The sequence below is a fragment of the Hyaena hyaena genome, unplaced genomic scaffold, assembly GCF_003009895.1.
Source record: "Hyaena hyaena isolate Hyena2069 unplaced genomic scaffold, ASM300989v1 scaffold_35, whole genome shotgun sequence".
Lineage (NCBI taxonomy): Eukaryota > Metazoa > Chordata > Mammalia > Carnivora > Hyaenidae > Hyaena > Hyaena hyaena.
In genome coordinates this window covers 5,418,462-5,436,743 of record NW_024080667.1, presented here as the reverse complement: position 1 = coordinate 5,436,743, position 18,282 = coordinate 5,418,462, and positions in this window count along the sequence as shown.

Genomic DNA, 18,282 nt, shown 5'->3' with positions numbered 1-18,282 from the left:
CCAACTCCAGGGGAGCCTTGGCCCTCTCTAATCCCACATCCCAAAGTCCCAGGCCAATTTCTTTTGCTGCTCTAGGTTAAACAGGACACCCGTCTTGGTCTCCAACTGGAAGGGAGTCTAGCAGCCTCTCACAGATGGAGAAACCGAAACGCAGGGAAGGGAAGGAACTTACTGAAGGCTCAGAGTATATTTCCTTTTTTGTCAACTCCCTTAAAGCACAGACATTCTGTGAGGACTGTATGGACTCTAGGTTTATCTAGAATGAAAGGGATTGAAAGGCACCCACATTAAGACTGTATTTCCTCATTGCTGGTTTATATAGTAAATGATGGGGGAGGGGCTCCTCCCTCAGTCCCTTCCAAGGGAACCTCAGGACAGGCTAGTTGAGCCTAGAGGTGGGGGGCTGAGAGTTCTTTGTCCACCAGTCTTTAAGGAGTTCATGGCAGGCCAGGGAATCTTCCCCTTAGAGAAAGAAGATTCCAGAGCACAAGGTTCCAGAGGGTCTCTAGATCCCTCATGAGAAAAATGACCAGCAGCATTTCGGTCTGGGCTTCTGTTCTGGAGTAGCAGACTGGCCCCTTTTCCTGAGAGGCTAGAGGCAGGGTTGGAGGGATTTAAAGATATTTGGTCTGAGTGATGGATGTAACCCATACTTTTGGCATTCTCTCAAGAAACTACAAAACTCCTTCAACTTGCCTTCTCATGATTTCTGGGTATAAGACTAATGTTCCTCTGACTGTGACTCATGCTGATGTTGACTTCAGGGAGGGGGAAAAATGGTCTGGCCTGAAGAGGGTTACACTTGATCCTTTCATTGGCTCTTATGACAAATATTTTTACCTCCCACGAAGTGTCAGGCGTTGTGGTGGCCAGTGGTGAAGACAAAGTAGAAGTGGTCCTTGGTTTCATGGGGAAGACAGACATGACTCTGGTAGTTACACAAATGGAAATGTAGTTACAAACACTTCTAAGCTCTACCCAAAAGAAGCAGGGGCTGCTAAGAGAAGTTAGGGAACTCGAAGTGGTTTTAGGAGTCAGGGATTCCTTGAGGAAGTAATGACCAATCATTATTTTACAGATTGGGAACTGAGGCTCAGAAAGATTGAATAGAGTCCAATGTATACAGCTAGTAAGTAGCAGCGTAGGGATTTTGAATCCTGGCTCTCTGACTTTGCAATCCAGCTTCTCAGCCATTTTGCTCCCAATGTTTCCAGTGGATGAGTAAGTTTAACAAGGCAAAGATGGAGTGGGCGTGGGGATAGTGGCGAGTGCCAGGCAGATGCAACAGAGTTCCATGGGAAATTCTGGGTGGTAGGAAGAATGCAGAGTGTTCAAGGAGCCATATGAGGGCCAGTGCACTGACATGAGTGGTTCAGTGGTAGGAAGGCTGGGGCGGGGGGATGGGCAGGGCCAGATTTCATGGGGCATAGTGGGGGCATTAGGGTTTGGGTCAAGATCCTGGCAGAATGAGCTGCACAGGGCAGGCTCTCTGTCTTTCTTCACCCATAGGTACCCAGCTGTGAGCACACTGCCTGGTGCATAGTAGGAAATGGTGAATGGCTGAGTACAGAGGGAGAGAACCCTCCTCTCTCCAGCCTTTGCCCTGCTTGGCTTCCTTAGTTCTCACTGTCCATTGAAATCCTCAGGGATTGTGTTAAAAATATAAATGTTGGGGCTGCAGCCATGGAAAATCCAATTTAGTAACTTGGCTAAGCCTGGGGTTCTGTATTTTCAACAAGTTTCTCAGGTGATTCTGATCTGGCTGTCCCCTGGGTAATGCTGGAAGCCAATAGTTTGGTTTGCAGTGGGCCACATGAAGGTGGGGTGCTGTCCTTCAGACACTTGCTGGGGGACACACCTCACTGCCCCTTATTACAGTGTTTATCTACAGTGCTCTGAAGAGAAACCCTCTTGGTAGGCGATCTTCTGATGGACCAGAAGCCCTCTTCCTTTGGGAATGCAGTTCCTGGACTGAGCCTTATCACCTGACGACCACCTGACCACCCAAGAATCCTGGACTAGATCATTGTTGACCTTGAGTTTCACGTATTTCTAGAAGTCTGTTGGGAACCAGGAGAGAGAGAAATTAATCAATCAATCCATCTACCAATCAACTAGTCAATCCAGAGAAGAGAGGAAGAAGAGGGCAGGATGGAGACAAGGGAACAAGGTAAAATAGGAGAGAGGATGAAGAGAGAGGATGGGGATGCAGAGGGAGAGGAGAAGGAGAGAACGGAGAGACAGGGGCCGAGAGGGGAGAGAGAAGGCACAAGGTGGGGATGGGGAGGTTCTGCAGGGACAGTCCTGACTGGTGCCAGCTCTGGGCACCCACAGCAGGGCACTAACTTTCCCAGCCATTCTTGAAAGGGCTCTGAAGGGTCACCAGGGAACATGAGCACAGCTTACAGGTATTGAGGGAGGTGGTGGGAAGATCTCTGCCCCCCCTTCCCATACTCTCTGCCAGGTTCAAGGCTTCAGCTGCTGGGAAAGGGCCCTCTTCTCTGCAGCTTCACAGACCCAATCTGTCCAGGATTCCTTGTTTATCTGATTGCGATGGCCACTCCCAAGGGCTCTCTTAGATACAAGGGCCGCCCCTTCCTGACATCCATCACTATACAGTGTTAAGTCACGGGAGGCAGGCAAGGCTGAAGGTGGCCAGGAAAGGTGGCCATGCCTGTCCCAGTGCAGTCTAAGGCTCCACTTTATCTTATTCAGAATGCCAGCCCTGACATGTGGTGGCCCTAGGGACCCTCTGCATCAGGATGCACCACTCGGCCATTAGCAACTGACTGGCAGTCACATAGGCCAGAGGGGGGCCCATCTGTAGGATTTCTTCAGCTGGAAAATGAGGATGTGGGAGCAGAAGATCATACCTACAGCTATTATGCTGAGCTCCGTGATGTGTCCTACCCCTTCTGTAGGCATTCTAGGATCCATCCTGACCTGGTCACACTCCCTGCCCCAATCTCAGCCCCTGCCGATTCCTACCACTCCTTGTCTTCAACTTCAGTAGCCTTATGGATGCCAAAGACCATTGCCCCCCGCCCCCGCCCCCCCATCCCTCCACTGCCCATCCCCCAACCAGGGCCTTTGCACCTGCTCTTGCCTCTGCAGAATGCTTCCCTCTGGTCCTTGCATGACTGGCTCCTTCTTGCCGTTCTTCCATGAACACTCATCTCAAGTAGCTTTTGAGTCACTTGCCATTGTATGACTCGGTTTGTATTTTTCGTCACTCTACTCTCTGCAGCCCCCAACATGTGCATGAGTTCACTAAGACAGGGACTTTGTCCTTGTTATGTATCCCATTCCTGTCCTGTTCTCATATCTTGTTCGGTGCCCAGCGTACACAGACACTGTGTGTCTATTTGCTAAACAAAATGAATGAATGAATGAAATGCAGCTAAAGTACTAAAGTGCCTAATTTGTGTCAGTCCATGTAGCTATTATGAATCCTTACTTTCACTGGGTGCTGGGGGGATACCATGGTCAGCGTCCTACACACGAGGAAGCCAAGGTTCTGAGAGGTGAAGCCACCAGCTGAGGCGCAGACCAAGGACTCTGCCCCCAGAGCCCTCAGTCTTTCCAGCACCCCAGGCTGCCCCACCCTTCGCTGAGCTTCGAGGATACACAGGCAACGAGGAAGTGGGAGTTATTTGCATTTAGACAGGAGGTGGTGGTTCAGGGTCAATCACCAGCTCTGGCTGGTGGCACTCAGCACTGCCACCCACAGGCCTTTGGTGGTAATGACCTCCGTGAATGGTCCTGGTTCCCACCTCGGGCAACCCTGTGTTTCCGGGAGGCTCAGGGCGGGGCTGGGAGTACGTGGCTGCTGTTTTGTCCACCCACCCCGCTCCTGTAGAAGCCAGGGACGGACGCCCAGTTTGAACAAGGTTTTGGGCCATGGGAGAGAGCGCGCTGCTCTCAGAACCACGTGGGCTCGCTTCCCAGCCAGACCTGCGTAATGTTCCAAACGGGGCGAGGGTGAGGGCCTGACCTGATTTCTCCCTGGCCGTGCAGGGCAGCTTGAGGCCTCCCACCCATAGGACTGAGGCTCCTCACCTTTGTGGGCGGCAGAGGAGTACCACATGTGCCCTGAGCCTGCAGGGAGAGGCTTCATGCATCACCTGTCGGGGGTGGCCTGTACCTCTGAGAACCGCTGAGGTTTAGCATGATCAAGGGGCAAGATCATGGCCCTTAGAGCTACCCAGGTGTGGACTCCAGTCCTAGCTCTGCCGCTTACTTGCTGTGTGATGGTAGGCAAGTCACACAACTCTGTGAGCCTCAGTTTCCCTCTCTGTACAGGGGAGAGCACTTAGCAGAGTGCCTGGTCACCGGAAATCAAGCAAGAGGCACCATCCCCTCAACATCTGGCCACACTGTCACCTTGGGCCACTGTTGGCCGGGTCCTCCTCCATGCCTTTGCACACATTGTTCTCGCCTTGCCCTACCTTGCCCCCTGGGGAAAGGCCTCATCCTCCTGCATGGTGGTCACCTCCTCCGGGAAGCCTCCCCAGATACTCCAGAAGACTGGGCAGCCCTTGCTTCTCTGGTGGGAGCTCTGGAGTGCTCAGGAGTGATGGGGTTGCAAAGGTCAGTGTTGTGCCTTAAGGACCCACACTGTGTCTCGTTCATCTGTTTCCCCAGCGCCCAGCACAGGACTCAACACAGAGCAGAAGGAAAAGGGCTAGCTAGCATAGCTCTTGAACAAATAGACAGGAGAGGAATTAAAAATAGGAATGAATTAATGAGGAGGCAAGGAGGGAGGAGGGGAAAGAAAACAAATGAAGAGAAAGAAGGAAAGGAGAGAGGGAAGGAAACGGGGAGAAAAGACATGAGTGTGAAAGCAGACAGAGGGGAGATGGGTTTCAGGGTTGTGTCCTAGGCCCCCGCCCCCCTGCCACAGCGCGGCCACCTCAAGCCTGTCCCTTCCCCCTGCCTGCTCCTCTCTGCCTGTCACTCCTCAGAACCTCAGTTGCCTCCGGCTCCCACAAAATATTCATTGTTCTCTTACCAGCTCTGCTCCCTTAGGTGCCAAAAATGGTGGAATTATCAGAGGTAAAACATGTCTGTCACCAGGCCCGATGAGTGGGGGTGCTGTCACCAGCTGATTCATCTGAAGACGCACCTCTCCCCAGGGCAGGGCGTGGGGTACAGAGACTGACTCAGGCCTGACTGTGTCTTCCTCAGAAGACTTGGGGAAAGTGGCAAAGCCTATGACAAAGGACAGTCCCTGGCGCTGGAGAGTCCTTGGCTGGGGGTGGGGGGGCTCAGTGCTGGAGGGGGCCGGGGGAGTGGGACCCAGCCACCTGGATGTTCTGGAGGAAACCCGTGGGCAACTCCTTGAGTAGGTTTGGGGCTGCTGGTATCTTGGGATGGGCTTGTGCTGGGGGCAGGGGGTAGACTCTCCAAATGGGGCTGGAGGCAGGCTGAGAGGGTGGCAGAGAGTCAGACTGCAGGTTGAGGGACGGAGGCCAAGACCCTGGGAGGGGGCTGAGGCCTGAGCCAAAGCAGGTGCGTGATGACGGCCACATGGAGTCCAGCTAATAGCCGCCATTTCCTGTGCACCCACTCTGGGCCAGGCCATGCCACATGCTCTAGAGGCCTTATCTCATTTAATCCTCACACTAAGCATCACCACTGTCCCCGTGTGAGGAAACCACAGCTCAGACAGGTCAACGAAATCTTCAGGCCCACGGGTAGAAAATGTCAGAGTCAAGACTTGAACCAAGGACTGTCAAACCCTGTTGCCTCGCTGTCAAGACCCACTTAAAAAAATGTTTTATTAATCTTTCTAGAATAGAATAATGCATGTTAGCTGTGGAGATTTGGAAAGTATGGTTCAAAAAGGAAAACAATTTATTCTAAGCCAAGTATTTTTTCCTATGCCCTTTAAAAACAACCATGCACACATTCAGCATCTTGTTTTTCCTACTTAACACCAGAGCATAAGCCATTTCCTGTACCCCCGATAACTCTAATTGTCAATGGTTGTCACAATATTCTGCTTGGGGATATGTACCCCAATTTCCTTAGCCATTCCCTGGGAGCCAAAAAGTGGACTCCAAGTCTTCCGTGTTGTCAGCAACAACAACACGGATGCACTTCTTGGTGTTCAACCTCCTTCCTTACTTCAGGCGATTGCTTACGCACAGATCTCTGGAAGGGAGATGACTAGACCAAAGAAAGGACTGCTCTCGGGGCATCTGAGTGGCTCAGTCAGTTAAGCGTCTGACTCTTGGTTCCAGCTCTGGTCATGATCTCACAGTTTCACGGGTTTGAGCCCCGCATTGGGTTCTGCGCTGGCGGCATGGGGACTGCTTGAGACTCTCTCTCTCCCTCTCTGCACTTTCTGCACTCACACTGTCTCTCTCTCTTTCAAAAATAAATAAATAAACAAAAAAAAACTTTATTTTTTTTTAATTTTAATTTTTATTTATTTCTAGGAGAGAGAGAGAGACAGCATGAGCAGGGGAGGGTCAGAGAGAGAGGGAGATACGGACTCTGAAATAGGCTCCAGGCTCTGAGCTGGCAGTCAGCACAGAGCCCGACGCGGGGCTCGAACCCATGAACCGCAAGATCATGACCTAAGCGAAAGTCGGATGCTCAACCGACTAAGCCACCCAGGCGCCCCCAAAAAAACCTTTAAAAAGGAAAGAAAGGACTGCTCTCAGGGTTGGGTAGGTGGAAAGGGGCCTCTGAGTTTCCAGGCAATCTGCTCCCAGGAGCTTGGTTTCTGTCCAAGGGAGACCAACTCAGAAGGGAGGCTCCCTTCGTTTGGACTAATGTTTCTGATTTCTGGCCATGGGCGTGAGACCTAAAATGCTGGTTTGGTTGATACCTTTTTGACTGTTTCTCCACCCACTCTCCCTGGAGCTGCTGATGGGTGGTTTTGTTAAGTGGCTGGAGTGGGGGGGGGGGATGGGCAGCACATGGGGAACTTCAGGTAGTCACTTAGCTACTGGAGGCATCCAACAATTCAGAGATCTTTGGGATCATCCCATCCAATCTTCCCCATGTTCGCACAGGTGTGCGATTGACAAGTGAGGTCCCAGCAAGGACAAGGAAGTAACTTGTCAGAGTCACCTCGCCTGATGGTAACTTTGCTGCGGCCAGAGGCAGGCGCTGACTCCCAGTCCGTTGCTTTACCCACGATGTTAGCTGCTTCTCATTGTTTGATTCTAGGCCATATAATTCTACACCCTGAGCATAATGGATACAACTGCTGGTATCATAGTTACCATGGCAACATTGGCCCCAAATATTCTCCCAGAAGTGCCAGGCATGGGGCTTGGGCTGGGAGAGAGTTCAGCCTGGGTGGGGGCTGACCTGGATGGGGCTGGAGCCCACTGGTGTCTCGGGCTGGTAGGATGACATCACCCTGATGCCCTCAAGGAAGCTCCAGGGCTGGGCCTGGAGCAGGGACTGTCACCAATGATGTTCCAATTTGATGTTGATGTTTCTGTGGAAAGAGAAGCAAGATCTATGTTTCAGATTTTTTTTTTTTTTTTTGAGACCAGAAAATGAGAGACACAGCTAAGTCCTGGAGCAGATGAGCCAACTAAGCAGGGAAGGGCCACTGGAGAGAAACCGTGTCAGACTCTTTTGAAGTTCCAGGGAGTGCTGGTGAGTGGCAGGTGTTGGTTTGTTCAGGGGAAACAACACAGAAAAGCGCCCGGAGAGAGGCTGGGCCCAGAATGGGGTTCTGGGGATGGAGGGGCTCCTAAGCCATAGTCTTGGGGCTCACAGGCAGGACCAGCCCCCAAATCCTGCTCCCCCAGGTGTCCCCAGAGCCCTTATGCACTGGGGGCCTCACCTGGGCTGAGGCTGTGGAGGAGGGAGGTGCTCTCACAGAGGAGAATGGGGGCAAGCGAGGCCCTCAGAGGAAGGTGGGACAGATCCCCGGGATTGAGGGGAGGCAGTCTCCACTTCCTGCTCACTTCCTACTGTTCTTTATTCCTTTCTGTTCCCTGCTCCTTGTCCACTCCCTCCTTCCCACGCTGTCTCCTCTCTCTCTCCCCCGGCCATTTGCTTCCTTCCTTCTCTCCTGCCCTCCTTCCTCCTCCTCTGCCCCTCTTTTCCTCTCTCCACCTCTTTGCTCCTCCTTCCCTCCTTCCTGAAGGCAGTCTCCATTTCTCTCCTGTCTCTGGTCCCTCACCAGGTGACTAGAGATTCAGCAGTTCTCAGCCTCCTTACAGCCACGCCAGCCTGAACCTCACACATAAACACGTACATACATACAACCACACAGGCTCTTCTGCCTCCCAGTCATCACCCGGGCCTGCCACTGTTTGCTCAGGGAATCTGAACAGCAGCCCAAAGCAAATACAACTGAAAAGGAAAATCTATTGCTAAAATCCAAGGTTAAATAGACATGCACCTGGGACAGCGCTTTCCTAGACTGTGGCATGTGAACTCCGGGTCCTCAAAGTGGGAGATGCAGTTCAGTAATGCAATTAAAGTGCAGGCTCTGGAGCACACTAGCCACATGACCTTGGGTAGGTACTTAATTCCCCTGGGGCCTCAGTTTCTCTTTCTACAAAATGCTAATAATAGTGTCTGCTTCATAGCCTGTTGTGAAGATTAAGTGCCTTAACATTGGGAAGATCTTAGAATAGCTCCTGGCACATGAAAATGTGATATATATATATATATATATGATACTGTTAGCTGTTCCTGTAGGTGTTCCATGAAAGGATGTTTCAGAAACACTGAGTACTGGGACACCTGGGAGGCTCAGTTGGTTAAACCTCCGACTTCGGCTCGGCTCAGGTCATGATCTCACGGTTTGTGGGTTCGAGCCCCGCATCGGGCTCTTTGCTGACAGCTCAGAGCCTGGAGCCTGTTTCAGATTCTGGGTCTTCCTCTCTCTCTGACCCTCCCTTGTTCACGCTGTCTCTCTCTCTCAGAAATAATTAAAAATATTAAAAAAAAAAAAGAAACACTGAGTACTTCTTGTCCACCGTATCGGAAAAACTCAACACACAATAGCATATTAGAGGGCCCAGAAGTCCTACAGAAAACAGATTTGTTTGACTTTGTTTACCCGCATCATTCTCAAACTTGTTTTTACTAAAGCATTTCCCCTTCCTTCTTCGGAGGCACAGAACTCCTGTCTCTTGGGACACACTCACTTTTGAGGGTCACAGTTTGAGAAATGCTGGTTTGTATTATTCACTGTTTTGAGACTGTGGTGAGTGGGATAGAAGTAGAAAGCATTACCTCAGTCAACAAAAAGATCTGGGGTCAAACTCCAGCTTTACTCTACCAGCCACAGTGCCCAGGAAATGGTGCAGTCAGGGCCAGAGAGAGGAAGGCCCAAGGGAGAGACTCAAGACTGATGCACAGGACTCCTAGTCCAGGACTCTTCTACTTTCCTTCTTGCTTCCCCCTCACTGTCAAGTAGAAGCAGGAAGTCTTTTTGGGGGAGGGGGCGGTGTCCTTCATCTTTGAGACGGATGTGAGCCCACCCTCGCCCCCACCAAACCTGCAACATTGGCTTTTCATGTCTTGCAAGTCTTGGGCTTCAGTGGCCACAAAGAACATATGCTTTCCTCCCAACCAGAGAGAGGGAGGAGGTAAGAAGATCCCCCTCATCTCTCCCCACTGAAAAGAGTAAAAAAGGGCTAAACTCCCAGCACAGGCAGTGACCAGGAAGGTTTGAGAGAGCCTGTGCATGTGCCCCTGTCCCTGGTGCTGAAAGATATCTGGCACCTGTGTGGTGGTCCGTCGACCCCAGGCTGGGTTGAAAGGGCTGCTTCAGAGTATCCTAGGGAGGGTCCATGAATACTGTGATTCCCAGACTGTGCATTATACCTGCTCACTCAGAATCTCCTGAGGTGAGTACCTAGCTTCCTTATGTTTGGAAATCTTCCGAGGGGAGGTTTGGGACCCCACCACCTTTGTGTATCCCAACCCTAGCCCACGTCTCCCATGGATCACTGTTTTTCGATGATATTATTTTCTGAAAACAATTTGTGATTTTGAGAGTCTCACAGAAAATATAAATCATTTTATATGTTTTATATTAATGGAGCAGTTTTAGGGGTGGTTGGCAGTTCTATTATTTTTACGGCAGTAGCCATTTTTTTCCACCGTTGGAGCTTGAGGGTGGATAGTTCCTCCTGATTCCATATTTGTGGTGCTCTGAAGTCCACTCCATTCTTTCTCTCAGCCTGCAGGCCTGGCAATTTAGGGTGCTAGAGTGGTTTTAATTATGTTTCTGTGTTCTCTGTCCCCACGGTGCAATGCTCCAGGCATCGATGAGATGCCTCTATTGCTGTATTTACTCTTTTCAGATCCTTCTCTTTCTCTCTGGGACCTCGAGGATAATCCTCAGTGGAGAATCAGTTGCATTGGACATTCTACCAAAAAAGATGCAGGCAAGATGGGGCCAGACGGCTTTACAAGCCTCCAATGACATGTTTGGGTTCTAATGCTTTGGGGGGATAGGGATCTGACCCTTGAAACCTGCATCACCTCTTATCTGATTTCCCTGATGCCAGAGCAGCCGGCTCTGTGGCTGTGAGGAGGTACAGAGTAGTGATCACAATTACAGGCTTTGGAGACAGATCTGGATTCAAAGTCTGGTTCTGCCTTTTGATAGCCATGTGATCTTGGACAAGTTGCTTCCGTTTCCTGGGCCTCAGTTGTCTACTATGTGAGATATGGACAGCACTACCCATGCCCCAGCAGGTTGGTGTAGAGATATGGGTGAAAATGGACCTCAAAGTGTCATCCTTTAGGGATCTGGGTGTCTCAGTTGGTAAAGCCTCCCACTTCGGCTCAGGTCATAATCTTGCAGTTTGTGAGTTCGAGCCCTGCATCAGGCTCTCTGCTGAGAGCTTGGAGCTTGGAGCCTGCTTTGGATTCTGTGTCTCCCTCTCTCTCTGCTCCTCTCCCACTCTCACTCTGTCTCTCTCTCAAAAAAATAAATAAACATTAAAAAAAAGTGTCATCCTTTACATCACCATAAGTTATTTTAATCATACAAACAAATTTCTACCCAGATGATGGCAGCAAACTTAAGGTCGACATTTGTATGTTAATATGATATTCTTGGTGTCCTGCAAACTTCCACTTCTGTCCCTCTCCCCTGGAAATCAAGTTCTAAGAATGAAGTTGAAAGTCGATGTTTGGGGTCATGAGAGGGCAGGATTGTGTGTCCAGTGCAGAGTATTCCTCCTTGTCACCCCTAAGTCATCTTCTTAGGGTGCCTCTACAGGTCAGTCCAACCCACAGGAAGAAAAGAAGCTGTCCCAGGCATTGGAGAAGGTCACTGAGTCTTCCCAGGCCCCGGGTGTGGAAGCCTTGGGCCAGTGTGGGCTTGGAGCCACTCAGGTCTTAGGGTTGGGCTGAGGGGAGAGAAACAAAAATCATGAACTGAGGGTCCATTTACCCCCTTTACACAGATGGGAGAATGGAGGCCCAAAGGGATCAAGCAGCTTGCTCAGGGCCACAGGGTTAGCTGGCAGCAGAAGTGATGGAAAGAAACTGGAGTCCTTCTCATTACACCACGTGGCCTCCTGGGTACAGCCAGAGCCCAGCCACTCAGTCCATGTAGGGTCAAAAAGACAAGACTCACAGGGGCCTGGGTTAGTTTCAGGGAAGGTGGGTTGGATTGGTTCTGTGTGGCCTCAGGGAGAATCAATAAGGCTTAGGTGCTAGGAACATAGATTTTTGGCATCAGACAGACTGAAATGTGAACTCAGGCTCTGCTGTTCTCCACTGCTGTGAGCTTGGCCTCTGAGAGACTCAGTCTGTTCACCTGTGAGGTGGGACTCCTTGGAAATACTACCTTAGTGATGTTGTGAGTCAATAAAACAGCCAGTGGCAATGCGTGTGGTGATGCACTTTGCTCCTTTTTTGGATGGTACTTTAGTTCTCTGTCCATGCACATACCAAGATGCTGAGTGCAAGTGAAGAGGTTATGGTGTGGCCAGAACCAGCTGCAATTGGGTGTGTGGCCGTCCAAGGATGGAAAGAGCTGCCGCATCACTGGAGGTGAGCAAGCCCCCTGGTGGGGATACCACCGGGAGGATTCGGGCATCTGCTGGAGAACGAACCAGTGCCTCTGATGTTCTGTGATGCCCACTCTCCCCCTTCTCCAATTCCCCGGCTCCTGCTCACCAAGGGCCTCTGTTTTCCAAAGCAGCAAGCAGCCTGCATGGTAATTACTTTTGGACTTATTAAGCATAATTATCCCCTAATCGCATACAACCAGTAATTACTATGGCTGTTACCAGGGGCCTACCCTGCAGTGCTGCCCGCAGTTCTGGGGTCCGACACCCAGCTGGGTCCTGAGGTGGAGCCGGCGCTCCCTGCCGCAGGGTTTGGGGGCGACCTTGCTTGCCCCACAGCCACCGCACCCCCCACTGGCTGCTCCTTCAGCCTGAGCACCAGGCTGGTGAAGAGTGGCTCATGTCCGACAGCCCTCGGACCCCTCCAAGCTCCAGTCAGGCCAAATGCTCCCCACTCTTTTTTGCTTGTTGATGCCACCCTGCCTCGGCCCATGCTGTTCCCTCCTCCAGGGACACTCTTTCCCTCATGCACCCCTCTTCCTTCCCTCCACCCACCCACCCTCTCTTCTTCCCTTCCTTCAAATATTTTTTGAGTCTCTTTTATTCTTGGTACTAAAGATACAGCAGCAGTGTTGGGGGCGGGGGACAAAAGCCATGCTTTCATGGAGCTTACTGTCTATTTGGGGGAGAGAGAGAGAAGGAAGAAAATGGGTAAGTTATGTTATTAGAAGAAGTTGAGCTCTAGAGGTTCAAGGAATAGAAAGCAGAATGATGGGGATGTAGAGGAGGGAGGTAAGGGAAATTTGTAGCTATAATAGGATGGCCCCGGGTTGGCCTCATGCAGAACGGGACACTTGAACAAAGACTTGAAGGAGGTGATGGGTTAACTAACCTACGATGATATGTGGGGAGAGAATGTTCCAGGAAGAGGGAGCAGCTCATGTGAAAACTCAAAGGTGGGAATAGCCCAGCAGGCTAGGGTGACTGGAGCAGGGGTGAGAATGGAGAGGGGGAACAGGTCAGCGCCAAAATGGAGCAGTGGCGGGTAGGGCCTGTTTGTCTGTTTTCCTCTGCAGGAAACATCTGAGCAGAGGAGGGGCCTAATCTGACTACCTGACTAGTATTTTTGTGTCTCTATTCTGTCCACAGAGAGACAAGGGGGTGGGGGTGGGGTGGGGGGAGCCCAGTAATCCTGAGCTGTTGCAACGGTCCAGGTGGGAAATGGTGAGGGCTTGGCCATGGAGCTCGGAGGAGTGGAAGGATTCCAGAAATGTTTTCAAGGCAGAGAGGACAGGATTTCCTAATAGGAGGGGAGAGAGGCATCAAGGAGGCAGGTTTTTGGCTTCAGCGACTAGTTGTCACTTACCAAACGGGAAAGGAGGGTGAAGCAGGTTTGGGGGCATATAAGATCTTGGATGCCTGAGAGAGGTGCTAGCCTGTGGTCCAGAGGAGACAGGTCTGGCTGGAGCGCGCGTGAGGGAGCCCTCCACACAGGGATGGCATGTAAATCATCTAGAATGAATGTACTCATCGAGTGAGCGAGTGGGGCCGGGTGAGGAGAGGCCCATGTCCCAGCCCTGGGGTCCCTCAGGGTTAAGAGATGGGGAGGGGAAGAGCCACCGGCAAAGAAGCAGAGACACAGGAGGAGAAGCCCAGGAAGGGCATTTGTGGATCTTCCTCCCCGTCTCTCTCCCTTGGGCTCCTTCCCTGGGCCTCGGCCTCCACCCCTCCCGGCCCAGCCCCGCCGTGGGTGAGGCCTCTGGGGCGCGGGGATCTCAGGCAGCCGAGGCACCTGCCAATGTCCTGGCGTCTTGGAAGCAGCTTGCGGGCCTCTGGCCGCGCCTCCTGCCCGCATAAAGCGTCCTATTTATTTACATGCCGTTCAGACTATTATTTATTAAGGTAACACAGCCAGCTACGCGCGCGCTAATTGTTCTTAAGGTGCCCCCTTCCGGTTCACACGGCGACGCCCTCGTGGTGGCAGAGTCGGCGCGCTGCTTGGAGCGGGGAAACCGAGGCCCGAGCGGGCGGAGGGTGCCGGGAGTGCGGGTGACCCCGGGGTGCGCGCTTGAGGCACCGAGGGTGCCGGGAGCGCGCAGTCGGAGAGGCGGGGTTTCGGGAGCGCAAGCTGGGGGTCGCGGAGCTCCCGCGAGGAGAGCGACGCCGTCTTGGAGCGGGTGGGGGACCCCGAGCGAGGTGCAGGGGACCCAGGTGGGGGTCTTGGAGTGGATCGGGGACCCCGAGCGCGAGGCCTGGTGGGGTGAGGTTCAGACACACGGCGCTGGGGCCTCGCGCCGCTCGCCAGTCTTGTGGGCGGACAGACGGACGACCGCGGGGCCCCAGGAGGGGGTGTCGCCTCCCCCCACCGCACCCGCGTGGGCGGCGGCCTCGCCTCGCCTGGTTCTCCCGACGTCAGCAGCGGCCGCGGGAGCCAGAGGGAGCGGTTTAATTGGCAGGATTTTGGGTTAAGGACAGATGTGGCTTCGCCCGGTTTGGAGGCAGGGCGCGCGGGGGCGGGGAGAGTGCTGGGCGGAGGGGGGAGGAGAGCGGCAGATTGAGAGAGACCCCGGCCGGGCGCCCCTAGAGAGAGGGGTCCAAGGCAGAGCTGGGGGCACCCGTGGGAGCGAGAAGCGGATGAAGACGGGCGGCAAACACAGCTGGGGAAGAACAGAGGCGACACGGAGGCTGCCTGGGACCACCCCCTCCCTACATTAGCCCAGGTCCGTCCCGGGCAGCTTGGGACATTTATTCATTTAATTTTATTACTGGAACTGTGGGTACAGTGCCTGCCAACTCCCAAGCCTTGTAGGCTGTCCAGGCTGGGAATCGCAGCTTAGGAAAACCCAGGGAACTGTGCCCTCTGCTCTTCCCGTCCCCCCTTCCCCCCGCCCCCATTGGTGACCTAGAGCCTTCTGAGCCACACAGGGCCAAGCACGTTTCTTCCTGTGCACACCGCGGAGGGAAGGATGGGGATTTTCCAGATGGGCATGGGAGGGGTGGGAACGGGTGGGGGGGGGGTGAGGCTCAGAGAAGTGAGGGGACTCACCCGGCCAGTGACAGGCACAGGCAGACAGACTGGCTGGAGAGTCCCGCCCAGAAACTCGCACTTTTTCCACTACTGGGAGCCAAACCTTTCATTGATGGTGGTTGTAACGTCACCGGATCTCCGGCCCTGAGGGACAGTGTTGTGGTGGCCTGGAGCTACCTGCAGATTCTCTGGGTTCCCAGAGCCCTGTCTCCACCCCTGAGCCAGGCGTGGTCCGTGGTCTCGGCCAGGTCCCTGCCACCTGCATGGTCTGAGGGAAGAGTCCCTGTCTCCAGGAGAGCTGACAACCTCGCGGGCAATCCCCACCGCCCCGCTCATCCTGGAATGTTCTGGAGTCTGGAACCAGGATGGTAAATTCACCAGCCTCAGAGTTGGAAGGAAGCTTGGAAGTTAGCCTCCCTCATTCCCCAAACGAGGAAAGTGAGGCCTGGAGTCTGTACCCCTGGAATGACCTGGGCCTTCATGGCGGGACTTTTGGGGGGTGTGAACTGTGCCCCCCCATCAGCATCAGGGTGCCGGGTTTTACTTCAGAGTGGGGGAGGGTAGCAAGATTTATTTGGTGTGGCCCAGCCTTCTTTCCAGCTCTTATTTCCGGTCACCTGGTGCTCTCGCTGCCTTGGGACCTGACTTCACAGCCTAAGTGTCTAGCTTGTGGAGCCGTCCTCACCTGCACACCTAATGTCCACAGGGACCTTTCTGAAGCGTTTACCTTAGAGTAGCTGTAACAAAGGATCTTTAGACCTAACAAGGGCAGGCTGGGAGGGACCGGAGTGACCTTGGTCCAGGCTGCATCCTTCCTTGGGCTTCAATATCTCCATCTGTAGAATGGGTCAGGGTGGACATTTGGAAGTTTCTAAAGGCCCTTCCAGCTCTGACATCTCAGGACTGCCCACAGTTGGAGGAACTGCTGGGACCTGTGGGCCAGTGGCTTTCTGCTGCTTCCCTTCCTTGGGTCAGGAGTAGAGGGGGCGATGGGCAAAAACAGCAGAGAAGAGGCAAAGCTCTCTGGCCCCCGGGGGTTGTGTGTGATGTGCAGGATGAACATTTGTTACCCAGCCTCCTCCTATGTCTTGAGCCTCCTGGTCCGCCTCTGCCTTCTGGGAGAGACAGGAAGAGTTGAGATGTATTTGCTTCCTGGAAGTGGTGTCAGGAGGAGGGGGCCTAGTGGGCAGGGGGGCAGTGGGCTGCAGTCCCAGCAGCTGAGTGCGGCAGAGTGGGAGAGAGTGAAAAGCTCTGTATCAGATGCTTTCTGCCCCCACGTGGCCCAGCTGCCCTAGCCCAGTGGTGCCCGGCACACAGTGGATGTGGAGTGAACTGGCGAGTAGGTCGGTATCTTGAAGGAAAGAGATCTGGCCCTAGGGCTGGGAAGACATGGATTTGGATCCTGCCTCACCAGTGTCTAGCTGGGCGACCTCGAGCAGATTAATTAATGTCTCTGAACATTGGTTTCCTCCCTCGACACACCAAAATGCTACCTGGTAGACTTGTGAGGGGCAACTGAGACGAATCGATGGAAGGACCTTAGAATCGTGTCTGACATTTAGGACTGCCCAGATTATAATCTCTGATTATTTTCATTGCAGATAGAAGGATGGGGGGTGAGGTCAAGCGCCTGGATGGTTCAGTCTGTTAAGCAGCCAACTCTTGATTTTGGCTCCAGTCATGATCTCATGGCCATGAGATTGAGGCCTGCGTTGGGCTCTGTGCTGATAGCACAGAACCTGCTTGAGAGTCTCTCCCTCTCTCTCTCACTCTGCCTCTCTGTCTCTCAAAATAAATAAACAAAAAATATTTAAATAATAAAGATAGAAGGATTGGGTCACCCTCTAAGCATGTACTTCTGCCTACATTTACTAAGCTTCTAGGATGTTTCAGGCACTGCAGGAGCCCAGTCTCTGCTCTCTGGTCTGATGGGGAAGACACACAGCCCAAAATACGACCAAGAGGTGCTGATAACAGCCATTACCTTAAGTACCAAGGACTGTGAGAGAGGTCCAATTGTCCCGGGGGTACAGCTCAGGGAGAGCTTCCTGGAGGAGGTGGGCTCCACACTGAGCTCTTGGTAAACATCAAACATGGACCTAGAAAACGGGGCAAGGACATGAACAACTTGCTTAGAGAACACTTGGAATCCAGTCTCCATTCCTATGTCACTTGTTAGGAGGCCTTCTCGAACTGCCCTGGGATAGTAGCCTTCTGCCCACCCTGGGGCTCCCCTGTCCCTAGTATTGTTTCATTCTTCTGCCTTACCACCTTTTGATTTAATGTATATTTACTTGATTTTGTGTCTCTTGTCTGACTCTCTCCACTAGAACATCAGCCCCACGAGCGCAGCATTATGGGTGAAATTGTGTCCCCCACTCCCCAAATCCATTTGTTGAACTCTTAACCCCTAGGACTCAGAATGTGACTGTATTTGGAGATAGGATCTTTCCAGAGGTAATTACATTAAAATGAGGTCATTGTGGAGGACCCTGACCCAACAATATGACTGGGATCCTTATGAAAGGGAAATTTGGAGGGGCGCCTAGGTGGCTCAGTTGGTTAAGAATCTGACTCTTGATTTTGGCTCCGGTCATGATCTGATGGTCGTGGGATGGAGCCCCACATGAGGTTCCACGCTGAGCATGGAGCCTACTTAAGATTCTCCCCCTCTCTCTGCCCCCATCCCCCGCTTGCTCACACTCTGTCTCTCTCTCTCTCTCAAAATAAATAAATAAATAAATGTTAAAAAGAAAGGGCAGAAATTTGGAGACAGGCACATCACAGGGAGATGGTCAGGTGAAGACAGGTCCTGTGGCCGCAAGCCAAGGAAGCACCAGAAGCTGGGAGAGGGGCCTGGAACAGACCTTTCCTCCCAGTCCTCAGAAGGAACCAGCCCTGCAGCTCCTTGAACTTGGACTTCCAGCCTCCAGAACAGGAGACATGAAATGAGAGGCTGCTGGGCCCCCGGTCTGGAACGAGTTACTCTGGCTTGTGACATGCAGTGATGAGGGCCAGATCCTGCGTAACCGCACAGATGGAACGGGGGACCCCAGAGGCAGAGCCGACGTGCGGTACAGACAGGGAGTCTGGTGTCTTCAATGCTTTCGAATCTCACCTGGCTGCTTTCTGTTCTTTTCCCGAATAGTGATCTTTCTTCTGATCAGACCCATCTTTCTCCTGCTCAGTGTGCAAAGCTCTCTGATCTCCCCTTAGGGCAGGAGGGAGGAGGGCTGT